This window comes from Ranitomeya variabilis, chromosome 4 (assembly GCF_051348905.1).
Source record: "Ranitomeya variabilis isolate aRanVar5 chromosome 4, aRanVar5.hap1, whole genome shotgun sequence".
Taxonomy (NCBI): domain Eukaryota; kingdom Metazoa; phylum Chordata; class Amphibia; order Anura; family Dendrobatidae; genus Ranitomeya; species Ranitomeya variabilis.
The window spans coordinates 215,294,025-215,311,850 of NC_135235.1; positions in this window are offsets into that span (position 1 = coordinate 215,294,025).

The window sequence follows — 17,826 nt, forward strand, 5'->3', positions numbered from 1 at the left end:
CCTGTGTAGTAGCAATGGGTTTGGGCAAGAGCCATCGGTTATCTTGGGGCCTTAACCAAAAACTCTAAAATTGCTGCACACCAAGTGTAAGAGTAACCACCATCTTTGCATCTTCTACTTGGTTATAGCGATTAATGGTGGTCATGGCGGTCCGACCCCTACCCATCTTACAATGACGGAATGGTCCTACAGGTAATATTATCTGTATTGAAGACACCCCTTTAAAAAAAAAGTCATACGGATGTGCCCGGCCTGATCAAGCAAGGTTTTCATAGAAGGATTTGCTATAAATAATGAATGATTTTATTCTCTGACAGCAAGCAGGTGAGGATTTAAAACCTGCCTACGTTCGCGCACATACCCATCCGGCATCTTTCTGCCGCACAGCCAGCAATTACACACAATTATCCTCAGCAGCAGCATTTTGCAGAAAGATGAAGACCAGCTGGCTTATTAAATACATCTTAGTGCCTGGTATAGCAACCACACACCCAGCGCCCCCTAAATCCAATAATCTATCATGATTATACACACAGCGCTTTCAATTATACGTACGTTATGCCAAGAGCTTGCATTTTATTTAACTCCGAACAGGGACGCAAAACCTTTTTTTTGCTTAATCTCCCTCACTATGGGCATCTTGCTCCGGCAATAAACCCTTCACCAGGGAAAGTTGACTGACAACCAACATGGCTGCCGTCACTTTTTATGAGACTTTTCAGGATTTTTTTTTTCTACTGGAGAATTATTAATACAGAGATCACTTTTTGCTCCTTCTAAATGGCAAACGTGCCTATTAAAAGTCCGAGAAGGATGAGTGACAGCTCCTATCATAAAATGGACTGGCCCTGATTGGTTGCCCGGTTTGCAGCCCCCTCCACATTTTTTGATAAGCACTAAATACTTTATTATGTTGTTGGACTATTTATTGGGCGGTTAGACCAAAAATATTTTAACGTTGATGGAAATCGACTTTCTGGGATTTTCTCATAGGCAAAATGTCTGCATAGTAGCAGGAGCTGTTGCACCTGAGGGAGACATGTTTCGCCTTCACGGATGTTACACTTTAGACTGGGTTTGTATTGTGTTTGGGTAACACGTAACACGTCGGCGGCTCCAACGGGACTTCTGTCTGAAACCCTCAAGCAACGAGATTTTGGTGGAACCACTGAAAAAGTGATAGGCAGATGGAGTCACATGGTGCCCACCTGAAGAAGGCAGACCCTGTCGAAACGTGGCTAGACAGAGCATAAAGTGACTGTTTCTGCAATGTTAAAGTCAATGGTCCCATCAGGGGTTTAGTCCGGATACCATATTGCAGGGCTTCAAGCTACACAATATGAACGTAGTCTAATTCAGGTTGGTGCAGTCGTGAGTTGGATCTGTTTCTCATGAGCTTGCTTTAGATAAGGCTCTCTATTTTCATATGACCTGTGCTGGATCTATCAGGAGACTGAAACCTAAAAGAGGACTTCTCTGAGACCAATTTAGAGGTGGAAGACGATCCAATAAGACTTTGAGGAGATGCATGTAGAATTAGAAGGTCCGAGGTGAGTGAGACTTGGAAAGAGAACTTCAACAATGTGGGGTGGGGAAGCCCAGAAGTACCACAGACCATGGAGTGGGAAGAGTTCTCCAAGGGTTGGAGATTGGAACATATGAAGTATTGTGCCTAAGTATTCCAAGACCTGAAAATATAATAAGTTGACTCTAAGAATCTTGCACGTGACAAGTGTCTTGTCGGGGAGCTGGTTGTGCCACATGGAGGCAGGGAATTACTGCACATGGGCCGATGTGACTTTGCACACCGATGCCATATAACAGGGATTTTTTTTGCTAAGAACCAGTGGCTTACCACTAATAATGCCAGACAATATGGCCACTATGGGTCCTTTGAGTCGGGGAGGAGGGCCGGGCATCACCATTTCACCAGTCGGAACAGCGCATCGGTGGAACGAGGCTAGATCAATGGCCTTTAATTTTTTATTTTATCAGTCAGTGCTTGTGTAGAGGCATCATACTGTCAGTATTGGGGATGTCATGCTGTGGGGACCATCATACTGTTTCGGGGGCTGTGGGGCCCTCGTAATGTGGGGTAATCAAACTATGTGTGGAGATAGGAGGAAAGTAAGCTATCATAATGTGGTGGGTTGTGAGGGCGTGATCACACTATGTGGGAGGACTGTGGAGGCATCATGTTGTGTTGGGGGCACGATAGTGTGTGGGGGCCACTGTGAGGGTATCATAAGGTGAGTTGGGTGTACTTTGGGGGCCATCATTCTCATAGGGCCATGAAAGGGCAACAATATTGCATAAGTGCCGAAATAGATTTCTCTCTCCCTGTATTTAAAAAGTGAGCTGTGACCTTGCCTACCTCAACAAATATTTTTGCTTTTTAGGGGGGACACAATTAGGACTTTTACTATGCTATGAGGCACCAGAGAACCCTGTATGAAGGAGCATAGCCATAAGGTTCCTTAGGGGCGTTGTTCTTGGTGATTGACAATATCATTAGCATAGTTTGTCCTCCTCATCCCCTTTTTGCCTTTTTTTCCCCTTTCTTTTCCTTTCTTGCTCTCCTTTATCTCCGTCCTGGTTTTTCACCCTTGTGTCTATGACGCCATACTTCTCACTCCCGGTTTAGCTGGATGTAACACTGACTTGTTTATCTTTTCAGACACTTATATCTTTTTACCTCTCTCCTGGTCATACAGTTTGGACTCATTCACCTTCACTTTAGTGAATACGGACAACTTTGTAGACGTTCTTTTCTTTTCACATACAGTATACTTAAATGGGTAAAAAATTGGGTTGAATTAGAAATGTCTCACCATTTGGTTTTCTGTTTTCTGTCATATATTCGGATCCGGAATAAGTTAACTGAGATCCCATCATTGAGCTCCTTCTGGAGAGATTGTATCTCTTTTATCTGTCTTTTTCTGAACTCTTCTGTGCCAATTTATGACCCTAGACCACATCAAAGTTAAACTCAACTCAACTTTGATGTGGTCATAAATCATCAGATAGTAAGTTCAACTTTTATGACTCTTCTAGTCCTCTCCACTATGGAGAGCTGGTGGCTTTTTCATGACCGCGCGCTCTGTAGCTTGAGTACTGGCTATGCTATGTAGCTAGGAAAATTCTACCGATAAAATTACATAGCTGACGGGGGCAAAATTGTTAGCGCCAAGGCTCCAATGCTACAGAAGAAGACTCCAGTATTATAAAGTGTATGTGCTACAGATTTTGCTCTCGGAACCCAGGAGCTTTCCAATTACACCTATGAGCAATTACTCGAAATTTCCACTCACCACCTGCTACATGACCTTATGATTTTTCTCAACTCATATTGCAAAGAGGAGTTAACGGCACAATTCCTGGCGTCTCCTCAACACTCGCCCTCGGTAATAGGGATCCTGTGTGTAAATTGGATGAACCTGTAACCCGTTCTATGTATGCGGAGCGTCAAGAACAAATAGTAGAAATGGCAGCAGAGCGTTCGGTGCAGAGGTTGACATGGAAGATAGAGAACAATTGTCTGGAATCCCAGCGTCCATGTGATTACAATAAATATTAATCCTGCGCTGGTGCCGTGTGTCTGTGCTGGGACTCCAAAGCACTTACTATGTGTCAATGCAATCACTGGGGTGGAGAATCCATAGTGGCCTCCAGTCAATATCTATACATCGTCCTTCGTGTACAGGAGGCATTGGTGTCTTCGGCTTTCAATGGATTACCATCATTGAACGTGCACATACGCATCAATTGCATCTTTTCTTCCACGTTCCTCCAGCTGAACATTGTCTGCACCAGTGGAAGACAACTTACCGTAGCTGATCTGCAACCAGTAGTGTAACTAGAGTCCAATGGGCCCCTGTTCAAAATTTGGACCTGGGACCCCACCTACATGGTGGTCAGATGTCCGAGCCCTTGTAGTGTTCTAGATCCTATGAAGTCATGCGTGTTGAAACGCATGTAATAATCTTCCTCATCCAGGCCCCTTTCTATAATAATATCCCCATCCTGGGCCCCTTCCTGTAATAATGTCCAACATCCTGGGCAACTTCTAGTAATAATGTCCCCATCCTAACTCCTTCCAGTAATAATGTCTCCCATCCTGGGCCCTTTCTATAATAATGTCCCTCATCCTGGTATAATGTCCCCCATCCTGGTATAATGTCCCCATCATATAATAATGTCCCACATCCTGGTAAATTTCTAGTAATAATGTCCTATTCTAGCCCATTCCAGTAGTAATGTCCCATCCTGGGGCCTTTCAATAATAATATCCCTCATCCTAATAGAATGTCCCCCATCCTTAGGTCCTTCCAGGAATAATGTCCTCCATTCTGGGCCCCTTCCTGGTATAATGTCTCTATCATATAATAATGTATCCCATCCTAGGTCCCTTCCTGTAATAATGCTCAACATCGTGGGCAATTTCCAGTAATCATGTCCCATCCTGGCTCCTTCCAGTAATAATGTCCCATCCTGGCCCTTTCCTGTAATAATGTCCCCCAGCCTGGGCCTTTTCTGTAATAATGTCTCTCATACTGGAATAATGTCCCTCATCCTTAGCTCCTTTCAGGAATAATGTCCTCCATCCTGGGACTCTTCCCGCTATAATGTCCCCATCCTTACCTCCTTTCAGGAATAATGTCCCTCGTCCTGGGACCCTTCCCGCTATAATGTACCCCATCCTAGGCTCTTTCCTGTAATAATGTCCAACATTCTGTGCAATTTCCAGTAATAACGCCCTTATCCTGTGCTCCACCATTTAGCAATGTCCCCCATTTTGGGCCTTTTCCTGGTATAATGCCCAATCCAGGCAATTTCACCACTTTGAGGCCACAGACATTAGTGCCCACAGCCTCTAAAACAGTTAGGAGATCCGTCAGCTAATCTGATAGGTGTCAGTGGGTCGTTATAGCAGCCGGACGTCTGACAATGGATCCCAGGTCTGTAGTCACATAATTAGTAATCCTCCCTAATACTGAACACCTGCAGTTTTTTTTATATAAGATGAAAATAGGAGAAAAAAAAAACACAAAGGAAAAGAAAAAAAAATAAAGTTAATCAATAAGTTTTATGTATTCCAAAGTGAAACTGAAAAAAAAATACAATGCGTCCAGCAAAAAAATGGACATGGGTCAATGCAAAAATAAAAAAGTTCTGTTTCTTAGAAGGTATGGATGAAAAAAAACTATAAAATCAACATCTAGACCAAGACTGTACATGGAGATAAGGGGTAGTAAAATTTTGTAAGTTATCGCCTATCCCGAATAACATCACGATCTCTTGGGATCTGACTGGTAAAACTCCCACCGATCTCAAGAGTGTTTAAAAGGCGCGGAGGTGGAGCAAGTGTAACTCCATCTCCAAATATTCTATATGGGTCTGTCAGAGATGGTTGAGCATCAAACTCGAACTATGACAGTCTTGTAGAGTCCTGAGATGAGGAGCCCCAATCTCGAGATTGGTGATGGTTCCAGAGGTCGGACATCCTTCTCCTTGTCATCGATCTTAAAGTTTTCTCCAATTCTATGGATAGGGGATAGCTCCCCAAACTTTATACACCTTTTATTGATGATTATGTGTGGTGGGCAATTTTTACATATGGCTCCATTTTACTTCTAATGGTTGAGCCTTGAGGTTGGCCGGTCATGGTCCATCTTAGAGATTGGGATCTGCTTGAGTTTTTTTCTTCTTCAGGACTGCAAAACTGCAAGAGTGAAAAATATATAATTGAAGATCTACAGATTTGCCAAGAATTGAATCCAAACCATCATTATCGTCCTCCAGCATCTTGGCAAACCTCCAAACTTGTATTGTTGCCTTAACCTTTTACAATTTCACCTTGGTCCGGTTTCCAAGAAAAAACAATTACATTGCTATGAACAGAAAGACATAAATGAGCCCTGTAAAGAACAACACTCCGCTGCCCCCCTTCGTCAGGACAATTGCACAATTGACTGACAATTGATGGACGAGGCAATGGCTGCTTTAGCTAATAGGCCGGATATTGGGGGCTTTCACAGTGAACGTATAGTATATACACATCCAATCCCAACACTTCGGATATATATACAGTCACCGCCAAACTCCCCAAGAACCACAGAGAAACTAGCTGCCATCACCAATTGTTTATAAAGGCCGATTGGACATCCATTGCCGGTAAATGAGATGCGGCATTATGAGCTGCTCGATCTTAAGGACATCTGCCTCCCTGACAGGGGATATTAGTGTCATATTTCCTATCATGATTTTAGCTTTCTATAGATGGGAAACATGGCATGTATATTGTCATCCATCTGACTGATATTTAATTTTGCGACTGATGTGCAGACCTCAGAGTGATGTTAGTAAATGCTTTCTGTTCGCTACTTCGTCACTACGATGAAAATATATCTACCATAACTATAAGAGCTTCACCTGTCACAAAAAAGCAATATTCATATCTGTTATCTGTCTGACATTCTTGGTCAAATGTTGCTTCGAGGAAAGGAAACTTATTTACCCAGGCGAGAATAGTACCACCTCCCATCCCCTGGGTCCGCTCTCTATCAGATAACCTACTTTAATTACCTGTTCGCAGCATGAGATCGTAGAGCAAAAGAGGTCAGATGAAGCGCTAGTGTTAGATCTTTTTGTTTAATTTACAATTTATGATAAGGCCATGCTACTACGCTCAATATGAGGGTGACACGTCCCATCTCAAGAGATTGCCTGATGAGATACAAGAGATGGCCTGATGAGATAGAAGAGATGGCCTAATGAGATACAAGAGATAGCCTGAGAGATTGGTCCTATTTTACAATTAACGTAGATTTCTGTCAAGCCCTAAAACAACTAAAGGGGTTTCTGTAGAATCCAATCCATTCAAAATACAACATACATGAGTTACTTAATGATGTTTGATGTTTACTACGATCAGTTCTGATCATGGGTGGAAAAAGTCAACAAGTGCTTAATTTCCCTGCAGCACCATCCCATGGGAAAGGAAGTATTGTAAGGTGTCTACCAAAATCAATATGCCGTCAATGTAATTCATGGACATGTTAGGTCTTCCAGAGAGAGATGCTTTTTTTACCTGCTGTCAATTCTGACTAGTAGTTGAGTCCTGAAGGAGTAGATGATGAAGTATGCCGGATCTATAGATCATTCAATTTGGAAGTTCTCCTCTATCCCATGGAGATGGTCATCATCAAATTTTGGTGATTTCTTCATCACCAAGCTTGTGCTGGTCTTCGAAAACTCCAAATTTATACCAAGTTTGGACGTTATCTCCTAGCCATAATATAGGGAAAAACTTCCTAATTGCTGGAGATCTGATCACTGGAACCATCACTGATCTTGGGAACCAGGAGCAGAGGTCGATCATGCACATGTCTGCCTCATTCATTATTAACAGGAGTGCCGGAGACCAGGAGAACACTGTACTCGGCAATCTCCGGCAGTCCCATTAACAATGAATGAAGCACATGTTAGGATGATATTCCTCCGCTCCATTCACATGGGGCTCTTGAAAGCGGTGGTTATGGTGTTCGGTGGGGGCCCCAGAGGTCGGACGATCACCGATTGCCAAACCTCTTCATCACTGATCTTGTTCTGGACCAATTAACTCCAACTAGAGGGTTTGATTGATATTCCCTAGGCACAGGATAGGGAAAAACTTCCCAATCGCTGGTGGTCTGATCACTGAGACCCTCATTAACCTTAGGAACTAGAAACACATGTCTGCTCCATTCATTGTTAACAGGAGCGCAGAAGACCATATGAAGGCTATTCTCTGGCCATAACAAACTTGGCGCAACCCTTGTAACCAGAGTTCTCATAGACGAGCGCAAGGTCGATGATTAAGAGGTGACTGAAATATGATGTTAACCGTAAAGAGAGCGTTGGCTCCAACACAACCGTTGGTCATTTTTCCATTGAGTTCCGAGATTAGACTCGTAAGTATCCACAGAGCCTTAACCTAAAACATACAATTTTATTTTAGCAAGCGTTATCTTTTAAAATCTCCAGCCACAAGTAGACCTTGTAATTTACCACTTCTGAAGAAATCTTCCTTTACTGATATAATCAAAGAATTCGGAAATTAGAGCAGGCTCTGCCAGGATATACAATCTCGGTCTGCTGGGACAGAAGGGTAAAGAAATAATTAACCCTTACTCTCCTTTTGCGATCGCTCTGCCCGACGGTCAATGCGAGATATTCCCCAACGTGTCGCAACATCCTTCTAAAGGACGGCACGTTTTCCAGCTGTCCTGCTGATGATTTGTTATTGCCGATGTCCTTGAAACCTAATATACAGTATATATTGTTCTCTGATTCCAAAAGCATAAATGGAGGGTAACGTCAGCGGTCCCAGAGAGGGGGCTCAGTATCACTGTATATACAACAGTTGTAAGAGTCTATAACAGAATATAACCCTGGTGCAATAAAAGTCCGAGATCTCTGTCTGTAATGGAGGACCTCCGTCAGATGCAAACGGTGGCTGATGAGAAGCTAAAACTCCCGATGTGCCCCGGATTAAAGGGCATCAAGAATGGAAATGGCCAAAGTGCGATGAGAACATCCACTTTTGGACAGGGTTGTGTAAACTTTTTTTATTTTCAGACCAGGATGTACCCAAACTATACCATAGAGTCCCCCAAAGAGGGACGCCTACACTACTCAGATGCAAGACAGTTCGTGGCCAAGGGACAGTGGACCGTGGATGAGACAGTGACTGTGTATTGGCTGGCCACTAACATAGGACATGGCATGATCGGACAGATACTTGGTGAACTCAACTTATAGTTCTCCACAGAGGTACTGGTGCATAAAGGCAAGAGTTGGGACAGTGCAATGTAGAAAAGCTCTGTCTCCCCTTAAGACCACTACGATTATCAAGCAGTCACGTTTTGGATCCCCAGAATAGTTCCTATGGCGTCTCTCTCTTAGTTCTCACTCTACAAAGTTGGTCTCCATTGACTCCATTCTTCCCAGGGCGTCACAGTCTTTCCACTTACCCCAGACTGAGCTCATGAAGACTCTTGCTTCAGATCTGCACATCCAACATATATAAATTTTGTCTTAAAAATCTGGTACCCTGGCCGAGGTTGCATGCTTGCAGCCATGGATGGTCGAACGTCAACAAATTTAGTGGTGCAACTTGAAGCTCATGAGCACCAATGAAAACAGGGCCCAACTATCACATGTCTTGGTCTTCTCATTTGGGCAAAAGGGACCTTTATGGGCCACCTTGGTCCCAGGACCAAGGTGCGAACACAACCCTATTCCCCATTTTCTTATGGCAGCCATGAAGGCCTGAAAAGGTGCAGAGTACAACCCCAAAGTGACATTATGGCAGCATAGGAGGTTATCGGAGCAAGCCAACCTCTCAAAGACCCACTGCGGTACAGGTTGGGTGAACAGTCATTATGGGTGCAACCTCAGGAGTATTATGAAGTCCTGGCCTTGGTGAAAGATCGATCAGAATTGGTTGTGCCACTGCTGATGAATGCATGTAAGATGAAACTTCTTAAAAGTGTGATCTGAGTATATGACATATCAAAGTAGAAACTTCCATTTCCGTAGCTCGTAATGCTTTAGGCTCACTGATCAAGTCACTGCCTCTCATACTGGTCTCGCATGCATTCACAACCCTATAGAATATCGGGATCCTTAGAGACAGTTTTCGTCGCTTTCGAGAAATCTGTGAAACCACTTTTCCGACACAAGTGATTCAAGACCGTCACAAGGAAAACATTTAATGGGTAATTGGCGATGGTATGGAGACATGAACTAGTGAAATATGCATTAGTTCTAAGTAGGCAGAGACAAAATCTCTGCTCATGTGGAATCTGTGTGCCGAGGAGTCTGAGCTGCAGATATTATTCATGAAGAACAAATGGCGTTTATTGCAGGAGGTTAGTACGCCGTCCTATTGTCTCTGAGGGAACCAGCCCTGGAGTGCAGTCTTCAGGCAGTGCAAGAAGGAGAACTGGAAGGTGAAGAGTGCATGGAAATGGCGGCTAAAGAGCGATTGTGTCGGGTTCAAGGAAAAACGCCTATCTGCAAAAGACAGACCAGAGTTACATCCATAGAAGCTCCACTGATAACGGGGCCTCGGAGGTGATCCCTACATTACTGCTGCCGCGAAAAGGAGACCTCAAGAAGCCCCAAAATAAGGAAGTGATCATGGCGCAAAACAAGTATCTTCTATACTTTGATGGACGGGAGCAGTGGAGAAGCTCAAGGCTCACTTTCTCTATTGGAACATCTCCAACGAGGCCCTCAGTGATTGCCGGTGTGTTTGCTATATTGGGCTTATAATTTGGGCTAAAAGGCCATCCCCAGACGCCAGGCCCCGATGTGACCACAACCGCTGCACCTACTACAGACAGTTCTGTATATGGCAGTGTAGCTGGTGCTATATAGGGGCAATATATTGTCATTACTGTATATGGCACTGCAGTACACACTATATGACACTATGACATTACTGTATATGGCACTGCAGTACACGCTATATGGCACTATGACATTACTGTAAATAGCACTGCGGTACACGCTATATGGCACTAAGACATTACTGTATATGGCACTGTGGTACACGCTATATGGCACTATGACATTACTGTATATGGCACTGTGGTACACGCCATATGGCACTATGACATTACTGTATATGGCACAGCGGTACACGCCATATGGCACTATGACATTACTGTATATGGCACTGCGGTACACGCTATATGGCACTATGACATTACTGTATATGGCACTGCGGTACCCGCTATATGGCACTATGACATTACTGTATATGGCACTGCGGTACACCCTATATGGCACTATGACATTACTGTATATGGCACTGCGGTACACGCTATATGGCACTATGACATTACTGTATATGGCACTGCGGTACACGCTATATGGCACTTGACATTACTGTATATGGCACTGCTGTACACCCTATATGGCACTATGACATTACTGTATATGGCACTGCGGTACACGCTATATGGCACTATGACATTACTGTATATGGCACTGCGGTACACGCTATATGGCACTTGACATTACTGTATATGGCACTGCAGTACACGCTATATGGCACTTGACATTACTGTATATGGCACTGCGGTACACCCTATATGGCACTATGACATTACTGTATATGGCACTGCGGTACACGCTATATGGCACTATGACATTACTGTATATGGTACTGTGGTACACGCTATATGGCACTATGACATTACTGTAAATGGCACTGCGGTACACGCTATATGGCACTTGACATTACTGTATATGGCACTGCGGTACACGCTATATGGCGCTATGACATTACTGTATATGGCACTGCGGTACACGCTATATGGCACTTGACATTACTGTATATGGCACTGCGGTACACGCTATATGGCACTTGACATTACTGTATATGGCACTGCGGTACACCCTATATGGCACTATGACATTACTGTATATGGCACTGCGGTACACGCTATATGGCACTATGACATTACTGTATATGGCACTGCGGTACACACTATATGGCACTATGACATTACTGTATATGGCACTGCGGTACACCCTATATGGCACTTGACATTACTGTATATGGCACTGCGGTACACGCTATATGGCACTTGACATTACTGTATATGGCACTGCGGTACACTCTATATGGCACTATGACATTACTGTATATGGCACTGCGGTACACGCTATATGGCACTTGACATTACTGTATATGGCACTGCGGTACACGCTATATGGCACTCGACATTACTGTATATGGCACTGCGGTACACCCTATATGGCACTATGACATTACTGTATATGGCACTGCGGTACACGCTATATGGCACTATGACATTACTGTATATGGCACTGCGGTACACCCTATATGGCACTATGACATTACTGTATATGGCACTGCGGTACACGCTATATGGCACTATGACATTACTGTATATGGCACTGCGGTACACGCTATATGGCACTATGACATTACTGTATATGGCACTGCGGTACACGCTATATGGCACTTGACATTACTGTATATGGCACTGCGGTACACGCTATATGGCACTATGACATTACTCTATATGGCACTGCGGTACACGCTATATGACACTTGACATTACTGTATATGGCACTGCGGTACACGCTATATGGCACTTGACATTACTGTATATGGCACTGCGGTACACCCTATATGGCACTATGACTTTACTGTATATGGCACTGCGGTACACGCTATATGGCACTATGACATTACTGTATATGGCACTACGGTACACGCTATATGGCACTATGACATTACTGTATATGGCACTGCGGTACACGCTATATGGCACTTGACATTACTGTATATGGCACTGCGGTACACGCTATATGGCACTTGACATTACTGTGTATGGCACTGCGGTACACCCTATATGGCACTATGACATTACTGTATATGGCACTGCGGTACACGCTATATGGCACTCGACATTACTGTATATGGCACTGCGGTACACGGTATATGGCACTCGACATTACTGTATATGGCACTGCGGTACACCCTATATGGCACTATGACATTACTGTATATGGCACTGTGGTACACGCTATATGGCACTATGACATTACTGTATATGGCACTGCGGTACACGCTATATGGCACTATGACATTACTGTATATGGCACTGCGGTACACGCTATATGGCACTTGACATTACTGTATATGGCACTGCGGTACACCCTATATGGCACTATGACATTACTGTATATGGCACTGCGGTACACGCTATATGGCACTATGACATTACTGTATATGGCACTGCGGTACACCCTATATGGCACTATGACATTACTGTATATGGCACTGCAGTACACACTATATGGCACTATGACATTACTGTATATGGCACTGCGGTACACGCTATATGGCACTATGACATTACTGTATATGGCACTGCGGTACACGCGATATGGCACTATGACATTACTGTATATGGCACTGCGGTACACCCTATATGGCACTATGACATTACTGTATATGGCACTGTGGTACACGCTATATGGCACTATGACATTACTGTATATGGCACTGCGGTACACCCTATATGGCACTATGACTTTACTGTACATGGCACTGCGGTACACGCTATATGGCACTATGACATTACTGTATATGGCACTGCGGTACACGCTATATGGCACTATGACATTACTGTATATGGCACTGCAGTACACGCTATATGGCACTATGACATCCAGTATTATATAACACGGTGCTATATCACATCACGGTATATACAGGTGTTATCTGAGCTTTGCGGCTGCACATTTGTATGGCGGCAGGCCTGGTGTCAGCACTATGGGGGGCACTATTATACCCTAATTAGAATGTCCCTATATTACGGTACAGAGGACACATTTTCCCGCGCTCCGGTATTATAGCAGCCAGTGTACGAGGCTCCAATAATCTTCTCGGCTGTAATTCAAATGTTCCAATCATTTTTTGATGAAAATGGTGAAGAATCCCAGCACCGGCCCCTGGCATAAATATAATTAAAAGTGCATTTGAAGGGTTAAACCAGCGTGGTGACCTATGGAGCTGCCAGGAATCGATCTCCCGCCTGTCTCCGTTATGGCTGGTGTACGCTCAGAAAATCGCCCAGCTCAGGGTCAAGCAATGGACAGATCCTGAAAATCTATGTGTTCCTGTGTGAGATGAGTGGGTCTGTTCATTCCTATGGATATGTTTGCATGCTCAGCCGCACCGAGCGTGCATGTGTAGGGGGAGTCGGGAGGAATGGCCGTGGTGCGTGCGCTTTCCTACAGTCCAATCTGATGCAGCAGAGCTGATTTTGTGCTCGTCCTACAGGACTGCAGATAAATCTCAGTGCATAAAAACGCGTCCCGAATCGAGGGACAAATTCGTCTCTGCTACATCTGATGTCCGATGATATGAGAGATGTCTTACAAGCCTCCCACCATCATCCGTCTCTCGAGCCTCCCATATATTACTCTCTTCCTCTCCTTTTCTCTCCCCCCATCTCTCGTTCCCTCCTTCCGTGTTCAGAATACAGATAAAACCTTTTCAATATTCTCCTCGTACAAGAGCGAAATGGCATCAATGGGGAGCGAGTGGAGGAAGGAGGGAGTGGTGCTACGGAGACTGGCCGCAGAGGATGAGACCGGCAGATGGAGGAACAAGCAAAGAAATAAAGGATTATTGGGCAGACCCCCAACGCCGACACCCCCATAATGGCTCCACTATATATGTGTATATCATGTTGCCAGACGTCACTTTCCGTCCCTCGCCTCATTGTACAGCACTGTCACATATCCTCTGTGTGTCCCTCGTCTTAGGGTCTTCCTCCGGAGGGGCTCTGGGGACGGTGCACAGAATAGATCATCGTAACCTATGTGTACCCTGAAGCTGCGGACGCACACAGCTTACTCTCCAAGTGTGAACGGCGGATGAGGAGCGAATGCACAGGAAGAAGACGCGTCCGATTCCTGACTGATACATTATATGTGTATAGATCATACACATGTAACAACTTTTGCACAGTACTGTATGTATGTGTATATAATAAATATATACACATACATCATAAATATATACACCTACATATATAATAAATATAAACATATAAAAACATAATAAATATACACATATATAACAAATATATACACATACATAATAAATATATACACATACATATATAATAAATATATACACGGCTCAAAAAAATAAAGGGAAACACTCAAATAACGCATCCTAGATCTGAATGAATGAAATATTCTCATTGAATACTTTGTTCTGTACAAAGTTGAATGTGCTGACAACAAAATCACACAAAAATCATCAATGGAAATCAAATTTATTAACCAATGGAGGTCTGGATTTGGAACGATACTCAAAATCAAAGTGGAAAATCATATTACAGGCTGATCCAACTTCAGTGGAAATTCCTCATGACAAGGAAATGATGCTCAGTAGTGTGTGTGGCCTCCCCGTGCCTGTATGATCTCTCTACAATGCCTGGGCATGCTCCTGATGAGGCGGCGGATGGTCTCCTGAGGGATCTCCTCCCAGACCTGGACTAACTATTGCAAAACAATGGGGAGACAAAGAGCGCAATAGGGTCTTATCCACGTTACACAGAGGAGAATATACACCAAATTTGCTCACCTGGTTAGGATGAGATTAGAGCATATAGATAGCGGCTGCTGCAGATCCACAGGTCTTCACCGACCAGAGAAAATGTCTTCAAAGGGAGATTTGTATTTAAAATTCTGCGCTGCCGCTAAGATGAATTTCAGGAGAGTATAGTTGATTCACAGTGGTTTTATTCAACCCGTTTCAGGGGTCTCATGCCCCCTTCATCAGGAAATACCACACAGAATATACAGGCATCACAGGTATAAATAGTTTTGCTAGATTACAGAAAAAAAGGGCGCCAACAGGTCAGATGACTCAGTGTCAAAGTTCAATGATAACACACAATTAACAATTCAAATGCCCTCCTATGGCCCCCTCCACATCTCCTGGTGTACTGGCCTGTCTCCTGGTAGCGCCTCCAGCCTCTGGACACTACGCTGACAGACACAGCAAACCTTCTTGCCACAGCTCGCATTGATGTGCCATCCTGGATGAGCTGCACTACCTGAGCCACTTGTGTGGGTTGTAGAGTCCGTCTCATGCTACCACGAGTGTGAAAGCACAACCAACATTCAAAAGTGACCAAAACATCAGCCAGAAAACATTGGTACTGAGATGTGGTCTGTGGTCCCCAGCTGCAGAACCACCCCTTTATTGAGGGTGTCTTAATAATTGCCAATAATTTACATCTGTTGTCTATTTCATTTGCACAACAGCATGTGAAAATGATTGTCAATCAGTGCTGCTTCCTAAGTGGACAGTTTGATTTCACAGAAGTTTGATTTACTTGGAGTTATATTCTGTTGTTTCAGTGCTCCCTTTATCTTTTTGAGCAGTGTACATTTAAATACATAATAAATATATACACATACATAAATATATAAACATACATATATAATAAATATATACATAGGGTAGTGGAAGATCTTGGGGTTCAGGCTCATTAGCATTACTTATTTATTTTGTACAGAGCTCCGAAATCAGTCATGTGAGCATGAAGCAAAAGGATAAAACTTGCCTAAACACACTTCTATAGGGAGCAGAAATAAAATAAAAAATGGCTACCTGCATCTTCCACTAGGGGGAGCTATAATATATATATATATAATTGTCTAAGGGTCACTTCCGTCTGTCTGTCCGTCTGTCTGTCACGGATATTCATTGGCCGCGGCCTTTGTCTGTCATGGAATCCAAGTCGCTGATTGGTCGTGCCAGCTGCCTGTCATGGCTGCCGCGACTAATCAGCGACGGGCACAGTCCAATTAGTCCCTCCCTACTCCCCTGCAGTCAGTGCCCCCGCTCCATACTCCCCGCAGTCACGGCTCACACAGGGTTAATGCCAGTGGTAACGGACCGCGTTATGCCGCGGGTAACTCACTCCGTTACCGCCGCTATTAACCCTGTGTGACCAAGTTTTTACTATTGACGCAGCCTATGCAGCCTCAATAGTAAAAGCATCTAATGTAAAAATAATTAAAAAAATAAAAAATCATTATATACTCACCTTCCGCCGCCTTTCCCGCTCCTCGCGATGCTCCGGTGACCGGTCCATGCAAGCGGCACGTTCCGGTGGCAAGGATGGTCTGGGAGAAGGACCTTCACCGCGATTCGGTCATGTGACCGCGACGTCATCACAGGTCCTGCGCGAGAAGGACCTGCCATGACGTCACGGTCATGTGACCGCGACGTCATCACACCCTGGGACTGGAAGCTGCCACCTGCACCCCACACAGGCGACAGAACTACAACGCGCCTGCGGAAGGTGAGTATACGTTTATTTTTTTATTTTTTTAACCTGTGACATACGTGGCTGGGCAATATACTACGTAGCTAGGCAATATACTACGTGGTTCTGTGCTGTATACTATGTTACTGGGCAATATACTACGTGGCTGGGCAATATACAACATCGATGGGCAATATACTATGTCGCTAGGCAATATACTATGTTGCTGGGCAATATACTACGTGGATGGGCAATATACTACGTCACTGGGAAATATACTACGTCGTTGGGCAATATACTACGTCGCTGGGCAATATACAACGTCACTGGGCAATATACTACGTCACTGGGCAATATAGTACGTCACTGGGCAATATACTACGTGGCTGGGCAATATACTACATCACTGGGAAATATACTACGTCGCTGGGCAATATACTACGTCGCTGGGCAATATACTACGTGGTTCTGTGCTGTATACTACGTTACTGGGCAATATACTACGTGGCTGGGCAATATACAACGTCGATGGGCAATATACTACGTCGCTGGGCAATATACTACGTGGCTGGGCAATATACTACGTGGCTGGGCAATATACCACGTGGCTGGGCAATATACTACGTGGCTGGGCAATATACTACATGGCTGGGCAATATACTACGTGGGTCTGTGCTGTATACTACGTTGCTGGGCAATATACAACGTCGCTGGGCAATATACTATGTCGCTAGGCAATATACTACGTTGCTGGGCAATAAACTACGTGGCTGTGCAATATACTGCGTGGCTGGGCAATATACCACGTGGCTGGGCAATATACTACGTGGCTGGGCAATATACTACGTGGCTGGGCAATATACTACGTCACTGGGCAATATACTACGTGGCTGGGCAATATACTACGTCACTGGGCAATATACAACGTCACTGGGCAATA